This window comes from Asterias rubens, chromosome 3 (genome assembly GCF_902459465.1).
Source record: "Asterias rubens chromosome 3, eAstRub1.3, whole genome shotgun sequence".
NCBI lineage: Eukaryota > Metazoa > Echinodermata > Asteroidea > Forcipulatida > Asteriidae > Asterias > Asterias rubens.
This window is the reverse complement of record NC_047064.1, coordinates 1,807,160-1,829,107: the sequence shown is the minus strand read 5'-3', so window position 1 is coordinate 1,829,107 and position 21,948 is coordinate 1,807,160. Positions and strand designations below refer to the sequence as shown.

Here is a 21,948-nt window from a genome sequence, read left to right as displayed (position 1 = left end):
ATTCAGAACAAAGGTCCACAATGAAAGAACAAAAATACAAATGTGTAACATATATACGAAACATTGTATTCAAACAACACCATGTTGTTGCCAGCATGTTGGCATGGGAAGGGGTGGGGTTGGGAGTCACAATAACCCCTCACACGGGCGTGAATGCGGACGGCAAAGTGAAAATGTAAGACAAAATGGTGCATGTGAAAACACATAACAAGTTTACACTCGGTAGTGTAATGTTATCCCAATCATGATTATTTACATGGGCATCTCATTTCGAAGTTCAATGTTTCTTAAATAGTTCTTTATTATAGAAAGCTGTTGTAGGCTTCCAACCAAAAGTTGTTTTGCCGTCATTTTTTATTATTTTTTTTTTTTGCTTCTTCTCATTACTTTATAATTGAGGACGGTGTGTTTCTGCTATCGGTGCCAGCTTGGCCGAGTTTCGATCGTAACAAATTGCATTGTATCCCTCTGGCGGTGAAAACGTATGTTTCAACAGTTATGCGTTCTGCAAACTCGATCATATTAGTACACGTGTTTAACTTTGATACCCTGAATGGAGACCCCAAAAATTACTTTGCCCCCCCCCCCCCCTAACATACCCTTACACACAATAAAGCTGGCTTCGTGCCTGAAACGATGAGATGGTTAAACCTAACCGCCATAAGCATGGATGCAATTTAAAAGTTTTGTTTTGAGTGTGATGACGTAATGGGATGACGCTTCTAGTTTTAATGTTTATTCAAATCTCATGTAAATTTGAATTATTAAAATTAAACAAAATAAACAGTATTCACATACCTTGTGTACATAGACACTACAGTGTGCACTGACTCCCAATGCATCAACAAGAGTTCAGACTACTTAGTTTGCCACTCAGCCTCGCTTTGGCTACCTTCATTTCATGAATGTTTTTATACCTTTGGTAATTACTTCAAAAGTTATACCTTGACCGTAGCCTACTTTGAAGCACCACATACGTTGATAATGTATAATATTTTGAGAAACACTTCCTTTATCATAAATGTGATTTTAGAGAAAGCGGTTCAACAAAATGTTCAATCTAAAGAAAAGATTTGTTTCCCCGACTTTTGTATTCCTGTTATTATTACGAATTATTCTTCCTGCGTGGACATAAACCGCTCCACATTATCTCAACATCGCGACCGCTCTCTAAATCAAAAAGAGTGAAAAGCACTCCTTGAAGAACCATATGGGGAACTACTCTTTTTCGAGTGGTCTCCCACTCTTTAAGATTGAAGTTTGCATCTTTTTTAGTGATTTTTTCACTCCGTCCTGGAGTAAAATCCCTCTAAAAGAGTGAAATAAGCACCACTATTTTAAAGAGCATTTGAAGGACAACTCGAAATGTGAAGAGTTGTGTTTTTCACTCTTTTACATTAAGAGAGCACCTTTTGGACTAAAGTTTTCACAGGTTAGTTGTAATGTATATTATGATTGTGATGACATCAATGGAACGGTTCCCAAGACAAAAGGTAAACTTAGCCTTTTAGCTTTTACCAATGGTCATGAGAAATAAAGTAATACTATAAAAACTGGTTTGTTCGAGACAGTTGCATCACGTTACTCAGCTGTTGTTTGGATTTTCGTAATTGGCAAACAAGAAACTTAATAAAATCGCGGGAGAAGACAAGTGTATTTAAAGAAACTGGACACTGTTGGTAATTGTAAAAGACCAGTCTTGGTAATTGTAAAAGACTAGTCTTCTCACTTGGTGTATCTCAACATACGCATAAAATAACCAACCTGTGAAAATTTGAGCTCAATTGGTCGTCGAAGTTCGAGATATGAAAGAAACAAACAAAAACACTCTTGTCACACGAAGTTGGTGCTTTCAGATGCTTGATTTCGAGACCTCAAAATATTCTAAATCTGAGGTCTTGAAATCAAAAGTTGTGGACAATTACTTCTTTATGGAAAAATACATTACTTCAGAGGGGGCCGTTTCTCACAATGTGTTGTGCTATCAACAGCTCTCCAACTCGTTACCAAATAAGTTTTTTGTTATGCTAAAAATTGTTTTGAGTAATTACCAATAGTGTCCACAGCCTTTAAACCTACTGTTTTCTCTAGAGACCTTGATGAACTGAAATGTTCACCGATTTGTAACACTACATAAATAAACAAATGAATAGATATAACGCCAGTATAATAATGTACACTTCTTCTTATGATGCAATAGGCCTATATCATCAATATAACTTTGCACAAGTATAGGTTCGCTGTTTTTGTTTACCCTTTGTAGTGACACGGCAGTCAATTACGAGAAATTATGGAATTGATGGTATAATACTTAAAACAAACAAACAATACAATTACTATAAATAAATCAAACAATAAAAAATACAGCAGTGACAACTACTTTGTCATTTATCAGATTTTCTATCATTTATTCAACTGAACAAAACACCATGACAGACTACCCCCCATTGATTCCCCGAATATAAAGACAATGCCATCGGTTCGACCACCGAGCCCAGCGGCCCGTTGTCTGTCCCCGTCACACATCACTGTCCTGCCGGCGGGGAAAAGGCGCATCTTGCCCCACGGACAAAAGGTTTTGGTTCCAGTCCAGTGCCTCGTTCTCTTCTGGAGCCATTTATTTTGTCATGCACTGGTGACGACCAATATGCTGGACTTTTGTATCCTTTTCGATGCTGGCACAACTGCACGTCTAACAGCTTTCAGTTGGGTTTGATAAAGAAGGTGTTTTTGTTTTGTATCAACAGCGTGTGTGTATATTGGAAGGTACTGCTCTTTCAGAGTTCATGGTGCACATGCTGTTATTTTCGAACACGCAAAATACATGGATGGGAGCTTGTACAGTGGAAATCCTGCAACTGGTATGCTTTGTATTTTCAAATCAGTATAAAAAGCACTCGAGGAAATGGAAATGTATAAGTTGCATCTTATTACCATTAATACAGAAAATAGACACTACTACTTCCACTGATACCACTATAACCATGTTGCTTTCCTCTGTTCATATGGCGTACAACATGTACACATACGTCGTGTACATGCTTGAGGTTAATCTCGGTGTCTCTTGTTCACATATACATGTAGCAAGCATTCTTGTTTGCAGGTATACTCTGGCTTGCGCGAGCTACAGTTCACTTGAGTCATCCTTGGTGACAGTTTTGGGGTAATAATATGGTTTAGTGTACTTGTCTATAGGGGAACACAACAATACACACCATGAAGGTTCATCAATGCGTTGGTTTGGCATTGATATTTTGACCCCTACGTCACAAGGGACATCTGCTGTTAAAAGACAACCCATAACTGTGATTTGGTTTACCCCTGTACATGTTAGTTACATATTATTCGCCATAAGGCAGCAGTATACGTGTTTACCACTATAATAAACACAAGGCAACCCCCAAAACAGAACAAACTTGTTGAAAAAAATACAACTGCCTCCAATAATAAATACATATGGAATTGCTTAATTATAATCATAACTTGCAATGTGCGTATTTTCATCCCGGTAATTTCCATGTCTTTCTTTCCTAACCAAAATAAATATTAGCATAAAAACGTATCTTTGTGATGAGCAATGGCGAACTGTTGATAATATAAAACATGTGAGAAACAGCTCCCTTTGAAGTAACGTAGTGTTGAGAAAGGGGTAGTTTCTCAAGCATTGAAACAATAAAAACGAATTTACAGACGAACTGGCTTATTATCCAATAAGTCATCTTGCAGGGGCAAGGTTGCTCTTTCTTTCCTAAAAACAAAACATAAATCATTATTAATCCTTCGAGCTTGCATAATCCCAGTCAAAACCAAAATTATCATTTTGATACTTAGCCTCGATTCATATCAACCAAGGATTGTGTGATTTCCATAAACGGGGTGGCAAACAGGCTGTTCACGATGAAAGTTGCTGTACAGTAGTAGCCCTAAGACCTTCTCGTCACAGCTCTCCATTCAACACGATGACAGTATACGGTAGCTGTGAGTAATTACCCCAGCCAGGGGCAAGAGACTCCAAGGCAGCGAGAAGGTGGAGTTTTCACCCGTCGGGCCAGCCGTACGGCCCGGCCCCGTGACGACAAGGTTTTCGCACCCTCTCGCTTTTCTCGGTGTTCCGTGCCTGCCTCGTCATGCAGTCTTGAACTCGTGTGAGGACTATTGGGTTCGGAGTATTACAGTGTGAGGATAGTCAAACTGTTATGATGCTGAATTCAGATTCGCTTTACTACATTAATGTATCAAAGCTGACTTTGACATTGCCAAAAACATAACAACCAATTTGTAATTTGTGATAATGATTTGACATCAACTAGATTTTTCTCACGATATTCTCATTTCACACAGTGACCCAAACTTTAAGTTTTTGTGTCAACAGTTTGTCGGTTTTAATTCATACAAATGGTTTGTTTTTAAGTTTAATGTTATTTTGTTATTTATTGTTGATGTTGTTGTCGTTCGTTCGTTCGTTCGTTCGTTTAATTAGTACGCTTAAGTATGTGGGGGATTTTTCTCTTTATTTTTGTATGGATACACATAAGTTGCTGTGGTCCAGCAACTGCATTTCCGCAGCATGATCTATTTAAAGGATGTTAAGATGATAGACTGAAATGGTTCTCTAAAATTTTGGGTCAGAGTTTATGATCCAAAGTTCTTAGTTTGACGAATTTTGAGCAAACCGACGTTAATGCCACTTCATTAATATATGTAACCATTACGTCTTTGTATGTTTGCCGAATAAGGGCACAACAAATGATATATACACATAGCTCTGAGTTATACTATGTTTACCTGTGGATCATTATGCATGACATTTTTTAGATCAGTGTAAATCAATCAATTCCGAGGACTCCTGTATTAAGATTTGGGTCATGTCGCTGTTCTTGAGAACTTGGAGACGCTCCATCAGCTTGCGTAATGATCTAATCCCAAGAGTCAAGAAGTGTAACCCGCCATGATCGTATATACATCTTAGAGGTGTGTCAACCACGTAGGAAAGTATACTCCACTAGAAAAGCATACAAGGCTGTAGGGAGATTCCAACGAAATAAATTGACATCTAATGGTATGGATTTGTTTTTCCAATGGGTTTTTAAAAACAATACTGTTTGTAAATGACTTAGTTTTATGTCAAGTGATTCGTCAACGCAGAGAGACGTATTGATGCCATTATTATACAAATCGTGAATATTATGAAACATGCATTATTCGTCTTCCTATACAAATTATGACGATTGCACATTCACCGATACTCATTTACAGTAATTCGTTTATTTAAACACGGATACAAATTGAACAACATGATGAATTAACACTATTACGATAGTGTAGTTTTGTTGTCAGATTTGTATGTGTGAAAACCACAGTGACTTCAACTCGGTGTGTTGTGAGATACGATCACCCCATGCAACTCTAAAGTATAGAGTTTTACAATTTAGCTATTATAACCAGAGCCCAATTTCTTCGAGCTGCTTACGAACTAGCAGATTATATTGCTTAACAATTGTCTGATAAGCAGAAATGAGCAGGATACCACTCACAAATTGTACACGTGACTAGGTAGTTTGGCTGGTAACCTTATTCTGGTTGTTGATATGCTTAGCTGCTTTTTGTGCTTAAAAGCTCTTTTAAATGTGTCCCTGTCTACAGCGTCCACAAGTCTGCTCACTGATAAAAACTAAACTGTACCGTTTTGTTAATTCAGTGCCGCGTTCAGTCCAAGCAACATACAGACTTTTCAAATATTATGGAAATATAAAAAAACAAATTCGGTGCTCAATTTCAGTCACCCTCAGGGAAGAGAGAAGGGGGGAAAAAAATCAACATGAAAATAAATGAGCATTTACCTGTGATACTGACACTAAAAGCACAAACCTTACCGCAGCATTTATGTTTTTGTATAAATGCGCTTCGTTGAATGTCTAGCAAAACTATAAAGGAACACCAACAAAATGTCATTCATTTCACTTTTCATCGGATGAGATTAATGGTGAATGAAGCTCTTACACAGCGGCCCCTGCCCATTTATTGGATAAAGTGTGCTATATTAAATAATTTTCCGTTGATTACGAGAGGGGTAACATGTTAGCGTACTTTATTAGTCGTAACGATCACCACTTAGCTCAGTAATGGCTCTTAATCTCAGGAAACCCGTCAAGTTCTATTAGCCAGTGCGCTTGCCAGCCAGGCTTTTTGGAGCTTAAAATGGTGATGAACAGAGGCCATTATTATAGTTTATGGTTCTTGAATATCTATCAAGCCATTTATTATATTAGTGGATTCACAACACGAGACCAGGGTAGTACCCGGTGTATATATGTCCAACTCCAAAAGAGTTTTTTTTCCTGAAAATTGATGGGGAAGATTCGTTTTTGAAAACCTCGTCCCCAAGGCATGATGATTCAACTTTTAAAAGGTGACATCAATATAATCCCTTGACGGGGTTTGGTGATGTTTGGTAGACTGGAGAGCGTGGGTATCATCAGTTTCAAGGGCATGGATTTTCTGAACTTAATTAGTTTGACACTTCGGATTACTTAATATTACAACAAAATAATAGTATTGTGTTAATTATTGTTTGCATATATCCATAGGTCATTTTTGTTGGTTTGCAACAGCTAATAAGATAATAACGTCAAATGCTATACAAAACTACATCATGTGATGAAGGCAAGCTAAATAATGAAGCCCAACATAATTTAAATATATCAATATAACTACAGGTCCGGATTGGATCGAAAGCTAAGGCCATCTACCCTATTCATAATATAACTACAGTTGTATGTATTTAACAAACTTAAACTATTGTGATTATGTTGCACACAATCTAAAATAATATGATCCCAGTATTCACTCACCGTTACTTTGCAAATACACTCAGACTTGCCCAAACAGCAAACAAAGCCCTTCTCACTGTACTGTACAAGTTTCTAGTTCAACAAAAATGCCCACTAGACGTATACCCCAACAAATATGCACCACAGATCACGTATTATCTTGGGCTCCCCGTCTCACCCCTTTCCCTACTCTAGCATGCACTGTAGACGCCACTGTCCAAGCATTTAATTACAGGTTTCATTGGCAAGGTGCAAATAAGACGCCTGGACGACTCACGCGAGGCGTGTCAGAGGGGGCATAAATTCTCACCTTTTTGGATGAAAGGAGCGGTGGTCCCTTGCCGCCCTCTACCCTCCTTGGTCACGAAGCTGGTTAAGACTTGAGGTTTCTTGGGTGCTGTGTCTTATGGGAGGACCTGTCCGGTTCGTACCCCATAACAATGTTTCATCAGCCAGCAAGGGACTAAGGAGTTAGTTTGACACCGCCGTTTGAAACTTTACCTTTATTTGGCGGGATTGTTGGAGAAGGTGCACAGTACACCAAGGTCGTTCTGATTCAAGCAAGAAGAGTGAAATAGTCGGACTTGAGTTGCTGATCTTCCAATAGCATGTCCTCACTGCCGGTTGCGGTACCTGAACTACCCCTAGTGTTCCACACAGCTAGTTGGCATACCAGTGATTGCGTTGGTATTCCAAGTTACAGTTGCAAGCTTGTTTCCCGTTAACAGTGGTATGAACTAACCCTAGCTCATAGGCAGAGGTGCCGTGTAGGTATCATATTTTTCTAGATTCACAAAGGAACTGGCAAAGCCAAAAGGATGACAAAGCCCAAATTCGCCATAAATATACCTCTCCTGTATGGGTTTGCAGAAAAGCTTTTTTCTCAACCACGCGTGACGAGAGGTCCCCTTTCAACCCTGGTATAGCTTGAATGGAACCCGTTCATCATTAGGCCAGAATTGCCAGAATTTCTATGGCGTTCTGTATACACTGCCTTTTGAATGGGAATAAAAAAGATATGCAATCCTGTGAAAATGAAGTCAGTTCAATTTCAACACTGTGGCATTTCAAACCGCAGAAATAAATGTCATTGTTAAATTGTGGTTTTACCCGCCTTGGGGGATATTCATATTTATCATTGTCATATAGCGCCTGGTAGTTTAGTTGAGGTTCGGAATTATAATTTTAATGATTGAGAGTGGTGATGATGGTGAAAAGTCATCTCACCACCTTCGGCATAATCATGCTACTATCAAATCACTACCCAAATCACTACCCAAATCACTACCCAAATCACTACCCAAATCACTACCCAAATCACTACCCAAATCACTACCCAAATCACTACCCAAATCACTACCCAAATCACTACCCAAATCACTACCCAAATCACTACCCAGAATCACCACCATGCCCCCATCTTTGTCTCACCCCCGCCACGGACCCGCTGTCAACTGCTAAAATTAACACGACAGTCACCACTACCACCTCACAGTGTCCCTTAACATCGACACCTCCACTGCTACACCCACAGTCGTAGTCGTCGTCGATCACTACTCACATCACCATTTTAATCACACCAATCATCACCACACAAGTTACCATCAAACTACCCTTACCAACCATCACCACTGATCTCGATCAAACGACCTTCATCTCTACCCATTACCACTCAAATCACCATAAAATTACCTTAATACAGCCCTTCACCACTTAGATCACAGTCAGACTACATTTTTACCAAACCTTCTCCACTCAATTCACCCGTAAACCACCTTCAACCAGCTTTTTACTACACTCACGATCAGTCGAATCACCATAATACAATATTTTATTTGCAACCCTTCACCACTCAAATCACCATTAAACTTTGAGGGTACCATCACATTACTCTCATCACTTCATTTTCACCACCTTGTCATGTTGCCATCTCCCCAGACATAACAACCACAATCACAATCACAATCACCACAATCATCACCACATTCATTGTCATCATCATTATCAACATAATCACCGTGAAATACACATTAATAACCCATGTGTTGCATTCACTATCGAAATTCCTCAATTTCAGTACATAGCTCCCGTGTTAAGTAGTTTAAAAATAAACATCACAACCATAATCATAGTTATCATCATAATCATCCTGAAATCAGCATCAATAACATCTGTATTGCATTCATTTAATGTTCTTTATTTCAAAAGAAAAAAACAACTTTCAAACTTTTGAACCCCAAGACAAAATTCCTCAATTGCAGTACACAGCTCTCCGTATTAAGTAGATTAAAAATAAATTAACAAGACTAACAGTTTATCGTCACTCTTCCTTGCAAAATTCTGATGGGTTAAAATGAAATATTTATAGGGGAGTGTGAATCCAAAACACGTTCGCCAGCCCCAGGAAACACACGGTCCCGATGGAGTCCGGCCCAACAGCTCATTAGATGTGTAAATTGCCTTTTCATGTAAATGCAACCCTTTTTCTAGTCCCCGGTCTTAGAACTTCTCATATTTGAAATTTGAAAGTCATAGCATGGACCCGCCTATAATTAGCTTGATATGTGTGGTGAGACGTCTTGCATACGATTATGACACAGTTGTGGGGATCTTGTAATATTGTATACAAGTACCGCGTATTGTTTTCTTTGGGTGTGCCAAAGTTTAGCGAGAGTTTTATTTTATCATAAGATATCGGACGTGGGTTTTCTTTTGTTTTAAGTGTATTTGAAAAATGAAATTTATAAGTTACTTAAAAGGGTGACTACCCTACCTGTGTGAACAGTCGGTTGGGATATTTCCTCGTTGAAATAAGTACGACATTTTTGTAATGCTGCTGTAATTATTTCGTTGATCGAATCTGTCCGAAAATGTATTATAATCTTCTTAATATCTGATCATTATTTAAGAAGGCAAATCAAGAGCGCATGTTGTTTTCCATCAATATCCAGTTTGGTTATTTATTTGGAACGAAGGTAAATTAAATGGGCCGAGAATATAAAACTTGAAAAAGTGTTTGCATAGAGAGAAAACAATGAATGTTTTGCTTTCATTGCATTAATTTGAAAGTACAATGCCGTTAAGACGTGAAGAATTCGATGCCGTGAAATGGGCGTGAAACAGTTGGCAAAATGAAGTTATTAGGCCAAGAGGGTTGCAAGGGTCACACGACCCGGGGAAAAGGGCTCGTGGTTAGGCCGCGTTGTGGGTAAAATCGACCCGCTTGGCAACCCAGCAATCCACATTGTGTGGCCGTACAAGATGTACTTGTTCGTGGAAGGATTTATATGCACCGGGAAGGAAATAAAAGTGAGATGAAAAAGGGAATTCGTTTATTTGTATCATGGTTGATTTCTCGACGTCTTGGTGCCATTTTGATGTGGGGGCTCTGTGCTTGCGACTGCCTTGAGAGTGTGAGAAAGGCGAAACAGTCGCGCTAATTTACGAATTGTTTGAAGCGATGACAGAGGGCGTCGCGATTGATTTATTTCGGGTTAGTTTTTTGGTCGATGTTAACGGTTAAAACTGCTCCATTGTGATTGCCTCTCCCGTTTGAAATGTCTTCACGTTAAATTGTGCACCCACCTCTACCTCTCATTAATTTCAGTCAAGAATCGGAAGGCAATTAACCCTCAACCCCGTCAAGACTATTGAGACGAAGTCGTGAGAAAAAAAAAGTGTCACTAAAAAAAATTTGGGACTTGTTCGTTTAGTCAATGTTTATTTCGCATAAAGTTTTATTTGATGTTATTGTCAATGTCAATAACATTTAAAATCATTTCAAACAACATTGCAATATCTTTGTAGAATTGGACAACATTTTGTAGATTCGACTCTATCTCGTCGTGGTTGCCTTTGCAGTTGTTGGTCTAAGGTGATTTATATAATGCCTCCCCAATGTACAAAGTTTGAAAATAAATAACAAAAATTTGCTGTAGTAAAAGCATGACCGCCGCCCATTTTGTTGTAGTTCCATTACATTAGTATTAGTTAAAATGGATACAAGTAAAGCCATTATTAATTGTAACCATGTCTATACTGCCAAGTGACAATTGCACAAATCCAAAGAAACAACTTTTGAACCATAACAACATTGGTGTGATAACAAAAATAGAAAACACAACTTGTAGTCAAACCATCCCTATAACGCATTACCCTTTAAACTTCCATTCATTCGTTTTTACACAACTGCGACCAAAAAAGTGTCACCTTTCCTTTCCCGCCTTTTTTCAACAACAATTCATGATTGATCAATGTCACATGACTCACCATAGTCCAACTAGAATGAAAAATGCTCGGTTTAACAACTTTCTCTGTTTTTCCCATGAAAATGAAAAGAACTAAGCCTCTCTCAATGCCCTTCTTAAATCTTGTATTAGATCCACGATAAGAGTGTGAATAGTGATAAATGACTGCAGTCGTTTTCTTATAAATAATAAGTCTAGTCCTCCCCATCTAAAGCATCCACACAAGAGAGAAATTGATGTGGCGCATTGAGGCAAGACTAACTGCCTATTGTTGCACTACATACACAATCATTGTAGACTCTCATGCACGACAACCAGCCGACGACACTTTGTTTCATTCGGACTATGATAATGAACTTTCCACAGTGTCGGCTTTACAATTGTGTTTTTGTAGCATGATAACAACATAAAACTACATAAATAAAATAGTTCAGTAATGTATAATTTTAATGAAAGCACAATTAAAATGTATTTTGTTCCCTTACAGCGACGTGTATTAAGCACTGGATACTCATTACTTTTCCGAGTTATATGAGACAGATCCACAGGCAAATCACTCGGGTGGGATTCGAACACACGACATTTGCATTGCTAGAGCACTGCTAGAAAGCAAAATATTCCACATTATTTTTATATTACGTCATTTGAGCAAAACAATTTTCACTCGAAAGTGTCAAAGTGGAACCCCACTCCTGGTACAGCACGATGTCAGGTTCGTTTGCAGTCAACTGTGAGGTGTTGTTGTAGGTTTTTTTTTTTTTTTTTTTGACCTGGGCCTAATTTCATAGGGCTGCATTTAAGCAGAAAAAGTAGCCAATCGCAACAAAATTAAAAGAATAAGGTTACCAGTCAAACTACTATGTAATGTGTACAATTTATGACTGGTATCCTACTCATTTCTGCTTAGCATTTAAACATGATTTTCTGCTTAAGCAGAACATACGTGGAATTGCACCTTGCCACCTATTAAGAAGGGATATATTATTTTAAGGTGGTAACTTTTCAGAGTGCCCTAATCTGAGTGGTGGACTTCCACATTGCACTCTTGTTAGAGGTCATCTCCCATGGTGCACCATTCCAAGAGGTCAAACTGTGGGTGGCTTTCGCTCATCGCTCCTTCCTATTGGTGGTAACCTCGTAACCACGATCGTGTAAATCACAAATCGGATACTAGAACAACACAGTTTACTGACACACACTGTCTGGCCCTGGACACCAAAACCTAACCTCATCAACCATCGACGACTATTTGAAATGAAATATAATTGTTAAATAAAAAAAATTAACTTTTTATCATTTTTTCTAGTGTTGGTTTTTGACCGTAATATTATTAGCACTATTTTTAATGTATTTATTTACCTTATTTTTTTGTTGTCTTTTGGTGTAAATACATTACATTGTTTTTATCAATGCAATGTCGTAATCTCATGACGTTTTGGACTGCAAAATTTCTTGCTCTTAATCACAATTTGCTTCAGGTTGTTGTGAACCCGTCGTATTTAGAGACAAACATCATACAAATTTACTTTGTACAATAGAAAATGCTTTTATTTGAAATAGGTCAATGAGTTCGTGGTTTAAAGACAGTGGACATTATTGGTAGTTGTCAAGGACCAGTCTTCTCACTTAGTGTATCTCAACATATGCATTAAAAAACAAACCTGTGAAAATTTGAGCTCGATTGGTCGTCGGAGTTGCGAGATAACTATGAAAGAAAGAAAAAACCTTGTCACACGAAGTTGTGTGCTTTTAGATGCTTGATTTCGAGACCTTAAATTCTAAATCTGAGGTCTCGAAATCAAATTCGTGGAAAATTACTTCTTTTGTCAAAAACTACGTCACTTCAGAGGGAGCCGTTTCTCACAATGTTTTATACCATCAACCTCTCCTATTACTCGTTACCAAGTGAGTTTTTATGCTAATAATTATTTTAAGTAATTACCAATAGTGTCCACTGCCTTTAAGACGAACGAACTTCTTACTCTGCAGAAAATTCAAGAGACCACGAATGGAAGTTTGAGTATCATTGTTTCGTATGTCCATATCTGTATTCAACATAATCAACATTTCCTCCCTCTTTTTGCAAACCATAGGCAATGGCTACAAACAGCCGTTGATGTCAGACACAGTGAGCGTACATCAAACAGTCGTCTATCTAGAAGTTTGTACATCAGACTAAAAAGTTGGTAGCTTGATTGTCTCCAGTCGAGCCTATAAATCTCCATATTGGGACTCGCTTCATCCACACTAATGATGAGAGATGGGCTGGAAGAGTTAATAAATTGGAAACACGACTGGAGTGGAGGTCACAGGGACCAGAAGTGAGTACACTTTTGTTGTTATTGTTGTCCTCTTCTTTTGAAGATAATTCAACTTTTACTTCAACGTGTAGCGATGATGGTTTATTTTTGTTTGAAATAATAGCAGCGTTGTGTACTGATGACGTAGCTTAAAATAATGCAGGTGTCTAGTGAACACTGGAGATGTTAAAAAGTACACCACTAAAAAAGGACAAGCGCACATGTGGTGTCAAATCTATAATATTGTGTTTAACACTCAACAAATCTAACAACGTAATATAATGATGTCTTACACTATTTTGAATTGCTTACTTGCAAAACGCCATACTTAGCTTCTCCTAAAAAATTACTGTTCGATATGTCTCGATTCTGTTTCAATTTTGGGGCAGATTCAAAAATCAAAGTAAGGCAACACATCCATTTGAAGGTTTATTTGCATTGATTTTGTTGAATTATTACTTTGTTCGTCATACTCAGCTGAATTTTGCTTTATACTTACGGTTCATTTTTTATTTTTTTTTATGAAAAATAAACACCATGTGCAAGAGTAATTATTTCCAAACCCTGACAGTATTGGGTAATCGTCACTGTATGCATACTGATTAATTTATTCAATTGAAGCTGTATCATTTTGTGTAGCTCATGAATTATTCAGCATTGAGTGAATAATTGTTGTGTTATGACCGCCAAGTGTTCGGAACGGGTGACGTCATCGAGTGCAATCAAAATGTGTGCGATTTTGATATGCAAATCATAACAGTAGTTTTTTCAATTTGTAGTGAAAATGGTCGAAATGTTGTTTTTCCTTTAGTTTCATGTCACCATCATATCAAATCATGTTATTCAATCTGGGCCCATTTCATAAAACTATTTAGCAAAACTCTTTGCTAAGTAGGCCTAAACAATAAGTCAAAACAATGCAAATTTAAGGGGATATTGGCTGTCTCTGCTAAGCATACACATGTATTTCTGTTGTATTTATTATAAAGGCTTTATGAACTTGGGCTCTTATCTTTAAAGACACTGGACACCTTTGGTAATTGTCAAAGACCAGTCTTCTCACTTGGTGTATCTCAACATGTGCAAAAAACCAAACCTGTGAAAATTTGAGCTCAATTGGTCGTCAAGGTTGCGAGATAATAATGATAGAAAAAACACCAATGTCACACGAAGTTTTGTGTTTGATTTCGAGACCTCAAATTCTAATTCTGAGGTCACGAAATCAAATTCGTGGAAAATTACTTCTTTCTCGAAATCGTCACGTCAGAGGGAGCCGTTTCTCACAATGTTTTATACTATCAACATCTCCCCATTACTCGTTACCAAGTAAGGTTTTATGCTAATAATTATTTTGAGTAATTACCAATAGTGTCCACTGCCTTTAACAGAGTTTACTCGGAGTTAGGCTTCATACGGAATAATCACTCACAATAAAATGGCATAAGTTGGCATTGCAAATTTAACGCTATAATATAGCGTTACATTTTATATATTACATCATCACGGGATAGTTATGAAATCGGATTCACATGAACCGATTTGGTAAACGGGACAATGTATGGGGAAGACGAAGTAATCTTGTTGTACTCTATTTTTAATAATATTATTAATATTATTTATGTATGTGTATGTTTTTTGTCCGTTATCGTTTAAATTCCACGTCCGTTACAGAATTAGCCACAAAGCTACCACTTGCATTTCTGTATATACTTAAACAGCAGACGTCTAAAAGTACATATCCACATCACTCATGTTTGTCACAATAACTCTTCTATACCAAATCTTTGGTCGACTTTTTTTTAGTTATATGTTTTTGCATAAACATAGTTATCGCCCCATTGGGATTCGTGATGTGTGGATTAACTCCGATGGAAAAATGGATTAGAGTTTGACTCTGCTTTTCAACATATAACATCGGGACTTAAAACATAGTATTGACATACTTAATTAATTTGTAATGTTTTAGCGAGAATGCCATCGTAAAGTAGCTGCGTATCGTATACAACCAAACTATTTATTGATATTTAGAGAGCCACCCACAGAAATCCCCTTTCGAAGGCAACCATTAAAAAGAAAAGGTTACTATTAGTTGGTGTTAATAAAAAACGATTCTGTATGCGGTATCTATATGGTGTCAATTTTAACACCTGGTTTCTGCAGTGTACAGTCAGGTCAGTTACAATAAGTTGTGCACCCCAAATGACAGTAATAATATAGCAACCATTGATACAATTAATAAACCTCGATTATTTACAAAATATGACGTAAACCACATTTTTTTTTTTTTTTTTTTTTTTCGGGGGGGGGGGGGGGCCTTGGCTGCGTGTGTTGATGTTGTTTTCGGGTTGTATGGAATATGTCCCTTGGGATTTCCAGGGTCCACTCTTTACTTTAGGTACATGATACTCTAGATTTATTGAGGTAGCCTATATAAAAGAAACAATTGCAAACTGTTTTGCTGAGGCGCTTAGATATTCGTTTGATTTGTTGCTTGGCTGATTGTTTTTTCGCGAACTCAACGTTTTCTTTTTTAAGTCACCATTTAGACTCATTAGACAGTTTTGACTTTTGATTGTACTGGGGACTGGATTGTACTGGATTGAGTTGGATTGAGCCGGATTGTACCGGATGGTAGTTACTTCTACTGAATTGTACTAGATTGTACTGGAGTGTAGGATTAAAGGCAGTGGACACTATTGGTAATTACTCAAAATAATTATTAGCATAAAACCTCACTTGGTAACGAGTAATGGGGAGAGGTTGATAGTAAAACATTGTGAGAAACAGCTCCCTCTGAAGTGACGTAGTTTTCGAGAAATAAGTATTTTTCCACGAATTTGATTTCGAGACCTCAAATTTAGAATTTGAGGTATCGAAATCAAGCATCTGAAAGCACACAACTTCGTGTGACAAAGGTGTTTTTTTTTCTTCGTAGTTATCTCGTTCAATTTTGTACAGGTTTGTTATTGTATGCATATGTTGAGATACACCAAGTGAGACGAATGGTCTTTGACAATTACCAACAGTGTCCAGTGTCTTTTAAGCTGGAGACTGGAGTGTACTTGGTTATCCTGGATTGTACCGGATTGTGCTTAATTGTTCTGCACTCTTATTACTGGATTGTACTGGATTAAGCTGGATTGAACTGGTTTTGTAGTAGATTGTAGTGGATTGGATAACTGGATTAAACCGGATTCGACTAGATTTCACTGGATTTGACTAGCTAATTTTGAATTGGACTGCAGTTGACCGAATTTAGCTGGATCGGACGGATTAGTTCGTTCAGTTCAGATTTGAATAAATAAAATTGACAATGATACGCTTTACAACAGCCAGACCTTGCGTTCACATGGCGAGGGCCACGGGCACTGCAGCCGTTGTTGACGGTTAAACTTCTACCTCATGAAGCCTAACCGGATATAGTCCTTATGGTACGCGTTGCTCTCTGTGAATCAACACGATTTACTAGCCCGAGGGTTTCTTCCAATTCAACGCTAGCAGTGTATGTATATTTACCGTCCTAAGCAATAAACTATCATACTAGAGAACACACCAAGGGGGCCCCCTAGACTGATTATTAGAAAAGATACGGGATTTCACGAGAAGTGACAGTTAAATATACCCGGTTTGTGTCTTCTACCGGAAAATCATCTATGTAATAGTGCGAGTAATTTTGAGCTGAGAGACCAAGAAACTGCGGGGGGTAGATTTTTTTTTTTTTTTTTTTTTTTTTTTGTGGGCTGGGGGGAGAGGGGAGCTGGCTTGCAGTAAACAGTGAAACCATATAATGACATGGTTATTAAACACAGACAGAAATGAGAGGTTTTAGAGGAGTGTGGACACTGTTATAAATTGAATGATTAATAAGCGAAGTGATGTTTGATTAATATCATTCATTTAAATAAAGCTCATTATTGCGACGGATGCTCGTTATTCATTTAACCAAAACAATCTCAGCGATTCTCTCTCCCTCTCCGTGAATTAAGCTAATCAAGGTTAGAAAGTCGGAGACTTCAGCCGAAATTAAGTTAAATGGTCAATTATTATTATTATTCATATCTGCTTCTGCATTACGAACCCACCCCCACCCCAAACACAAAATAAACAATAGTAGTAAGTTTAGTATAACTTAGTAGTCATGTTTTTTTACAATTATATGATGGTTTGTTTCTTAAAAAACTTAAAGAAAGCAAATTTGAAAGAACGAAAAGAGGAACCCAGAAAGGTGCAATCAACCGGCTGCGAAACTTCGTTGTCTACATTCTAAATAAATCAAAACTTTTTTTTTTTTTTTTTCTTTTTTTACTCTTATTCAAACCAATTGTTTTTAATGACAGAAGAAAACGAATTAGATACAAATTGCTAAAGAAACCAAAAGGTACACTCATCAACAATTGCGAAACTTTGTTTAAAAAGCTTCCTAATTAAATAAAAAATAATGGTCTGATGTTTCGATCCTAATATAATCTTTCTCGAAGGATAAATGACAACATAGCAAACGCAAATGTAACATAGACATTGAATTGGAAATACATGAAAACAGATAAATACTTATTTTATTATATACAGTATTTGTTTTTTCCACAGTATTTGTTTTATACAGTATTTGTTTTTACTACAGTATTTTTTTTTATACAGTGTTTGTTTTAAAGAGTAGAATGAGTTTTACATAATGATTCACAGCTGCACTTCTTTCCCTTTTCGGTTTGACTGCTGTTTGTTTTGTCAAATTAAAGGATTCCTAAAAAGAAAACCTTTGTTGTAAAATTGATCCCAACACAGGAAGTATTGATTTTGCTTTTGTTCTTGCCTCACAACAACAAAAACGGGGGATTATTTTTTTCTCTTCTGATCTTTGCGTTCATCGCTGCCGTCGAAAGTGCCGCCGCCACCCCTCTCTCTCTCTCTCTCTCTCTATCTCTCTCTCTCTCTCTCTCTAGCAGACGTTTACGTCAGATGCAAGCTAGCCATCGTATCCGGTGATGGGGATCGTGATTGATGTAGGACCAATCAACCGGCGCCTAGCTTTCTACCGTTAGCTGGCGATGTCATCTAGGGTGTAGAGACGAGAAACCCAGCCCTCGGCTCTTCATCTTAAAGGTGTATAACACTTCTTAGGCTGTACAAGAGTCCCAAGGCATTGTTTTCAGCGAAGCCGATCATCAGTTTCTTGAGATGTTGTTTAAACATCGAGGAGAGCAAACACCAGTACCAAAGCCTGCCCGAGAGCGCTGGACACCCTATTTAGTTTCTAGGTGGTGGTTTTATATGTTATGTTGTTACGGTACCTGTTAGATGCCCTTGGTATTGACTAGACACCATTCTGTGTTTAGCACGTGTTCTTCTTCTTTGTAGGCAATTCGAAAATGAGTGATGAAGTGATGGGTATTCCTTGCATATTTCATCTCAGTAACTAGGGGGTAATTATAATTATGCTGCGTTGGATTGGAATAGTCGATCGCGGGTCAAATAGCACAATATAGAAATATGCGGGATCTGTCTTAACTGGCTCTCTTGTAAGACAACGGTCTTAATGTGACTTACAATGAAGAAACACTGACCATACTTTTTAAAGCATGCGATTTATCATTTATCTAAACTCTACCAAAACAACAATATATACGATTTGTTAAGTATCTCAAAGGTGCCCCCCCCCCCTTTCGATCCGATCCGTCCTTTGTATTAAACAAACCTTGTTTGTTCTGGCAAATCATTTGATTTGGTATAATAGCTGAAGCATTGGTGAAAATCATTAAAGCATAAAAACAAACCCCACAAATTTTAACACCATTCTGAGTGACATCATTTTTATAATTTAAAATAAAATATCATCGGAACTGACATAGGCCTATATATCTGTATTGCTATGTTTATTTTATGCTCAACCATGAGAACCGATATGTGATGTTGTCTCACATTCAAAGAAGTCGAACTAAAAAGTAACCGTGTCTGCAAAATGTTCGTGAAGTATACACCGAACCCGCGATGCCACCAGAAAGGGGGGGGGGGGGGGGGGGCTCCGCTTAAAAAAAAAAATAATAATGATAATAATTCACCCTGCCATTTCCACGTACAAAATGTGTTTAGGGAATTAAACAGCCTGCAACTTTCTTTAAACTCGCTGTACGTCATATTGACGACGTCATCTTAATCAGTACCTACACAAGCCTTGTTTTAAATACCGTAATTTCGCTAATACGTAATATTGTCGTAACCCCCCCCCCTCTTGTGACTTTGTTGGCTTTTTAACTGTCATTCATTGAATGTCGTATGCCCTTCGCTTTGTTTAAATCCCTGTCAGTTTCCTGTGCCCCCCAAAAAACAGCTTTTACATGAATGTCAAAAATGGATTGTAATAATTGCTCATCGATATTGGCTACTGGATACCAGTATATTGCGAGTTACCTGCAAATAAATCGTGCACCAGTTGACTGGAGCATTAAAAGTTGCAATGATATTAACTCGACATCATTAACATCGTGATAAAGCAACAAGTTTTCATGTAGTTTGTGTCTGCGTAAGCTACCTTTAAAGCCAGTGGACACTATTGGTAATTGTCAAAGACTAGTCTTCTCACTTGGTGTATCTCAACATATGCATAAAATAGCAAACCTGTGAACATTTGAGCGCGGTCGGTCGTCGGAGTTGTGAGATAACTATGAAAGAAAAAACACCCTTGTCACACGAAGTTGTGTGCTTTCAGATACTTGATTTCGAGACCTCTAGTTCTAAACTTGAGGTGTCGAAATCAAATTCATGGAAAATTACTTCTTTCTCCAAAACTACGTCACTTCAGATGGAGCCGTTTCTCACAACATTTTATACTGTCAACCTCTCCCCATTACTCTTTACCAAGTAAGGTTTAATGCTAATAATTATTTTAAGTAATTACCAATAGTGTCCACTGACTTTAACGAAGTCTCTCTCACTAGTTATTTAAACATGTTCTACTCGCTACGTTGCAATAACTTGATGCAACTTTACCTTTCTATCAATGTCTCGTTGTCAACCTTGACTTTTTAAAATCAAAATTTGTAATTGCACTTACTGTACAAATAGAGATTTGTTGTAAGTAATCAATCCAGAAATGATTTGTTGGAATTGTGTCCGTTGGATATTCCCGACTTACTTTTTGCATCATAAATTTTATGAGATTATAAAATGTATCCAGAGTTATCATCAACAATTGTAACTTAACTTTTTTAGGAGAAAAGTTTTATACAAGCAAGTTTCATTTAAGTACATCTTCATGGAAACACCTGATTAGAAATTATCCATACAAACCCCCCCCCCCAAAAAAAAAAAAAAAAAAAAACAAGTTTCCGAAAAGGTTTTTATTTTATGTTATTGTTATACATGAAAACAAAAATGTAACACACCTGCTGCCGGCCTTGGACGCTGAAGAACTTCTTGTCTCAGCTTGTTCACCAGGAGGATTTCTGTCTTCAACTGAATTGAGAATCCTCCATCTCATTCCCGGCAGATGTCTCAACCTCCTCTTCTCTTCCTTCCCCCGTCTCCAGGACGATGCTACGGGTGACGGACCCTCTCCCAGGACCTCAAGTATAATGAAAAGTCGCTGTTATCCGGCCGTGCGTAACCTCCGATTTAATTGCCTTTTTACCGAGTTCTCCCCCGCGGACACGGCCGGGATGGGCCCCGTTCAGTCGGGTACCCCTATCGGGTCTCAGGGAGAGGTAGCCACGGTACTTGATAACTCAGAGATGCGGCTTAAGACTCTAGGGATGTTCGTCTCTCTGATGCGTGTAATTGAGCGATAAACGCTGCAGCCGCACAACTATGTGAGGTTGGATACAGTTTGTTTTCTTCACATAATACCTAAGTTATCTCTGGTTTCTCAAGTTGTTCCCGCGCGTGTCAGAAGGGTAATCGTTTTGCGTGTAACTAATCGAATCAGAGCTGTATTGATGGTAAGTGAGACTGCTTTAGTAAACACGTCTACGCTTAGACGTGGCTGGGAATGAATTAGTGCATTTTTTCCTTCTTGTTTAATTCCTTGAGATGTAGCGATCATCTGGGAGAAACGTAGGATGCAGGGGTGGAAATAGCATCTCCTTGTAACATTGTTTTGCGGATTGCTATCCAGATCGTCTTTCCAGCAGTGCATAAATAACCAAAATTCATTTCGTTTCTGCATTTTTAGGGGGACTAGGAGATCAGCAAATTCAATTTATGTGTGTTGCATTTCTTCTCTGATAAGAATAAACAACATGATTTTTACCAAGCTTGGATAGTGAGTCGCGACGAAACCAATGAATTAATCACGTGGTACCTCAACTACCTCGGTCCTAAATCACCCGATGTGATGCGTTTCTTCATTGTCAATGAGAAAACATGTGAATTTGATTCGTTGATACACTGATTTCTACCAAACTTGGGCCGTGTCCGAAACGGCGACTTCGGCTACAGCTACGGCTAGATCGCGCGCGTCTGCCTATTCTTCAACACTGGCCGACGCGCTGTTCTAGACGTAGCTGTAGCCGAAGCCGTCGTTTCGGACACGGCCTTGGACAGTAAAAAGACTTTTATCGTGGTGCAGCCATCTTGAAT

The 21,948-nt window shown here is 38.0% G+C and overlaps 1 protein-coding gene across 2 annotated transcripts in view; it reads right to left on the bottom strand.

Moving 5' to 3' along the window:
• Nucleotides 1-20,851, bottom strand: part of LOC117288412 (homeobox protein Hox-A5-like) — a 36,881-nt gene extending 16,030 nt beyond the window's left edge. Inside the window, exon 1 of one of the 2 annotated variants that reach the window (XM_033769263.1) lies at nt 20,757-20,851. The gene's annotated coding sequence lies outside the window, so the exon portion shown is untranslated. Of the gene's footprint in view, nt 1-7,140; nt 7,353-20,756 lie in introns of those variants that run through there. The other variant, XM_033769262.1, reaches the window with a different exon arrangement.
• Nucleotides 20,852-21,948: the final 1,097 nt, after the last annotated feature.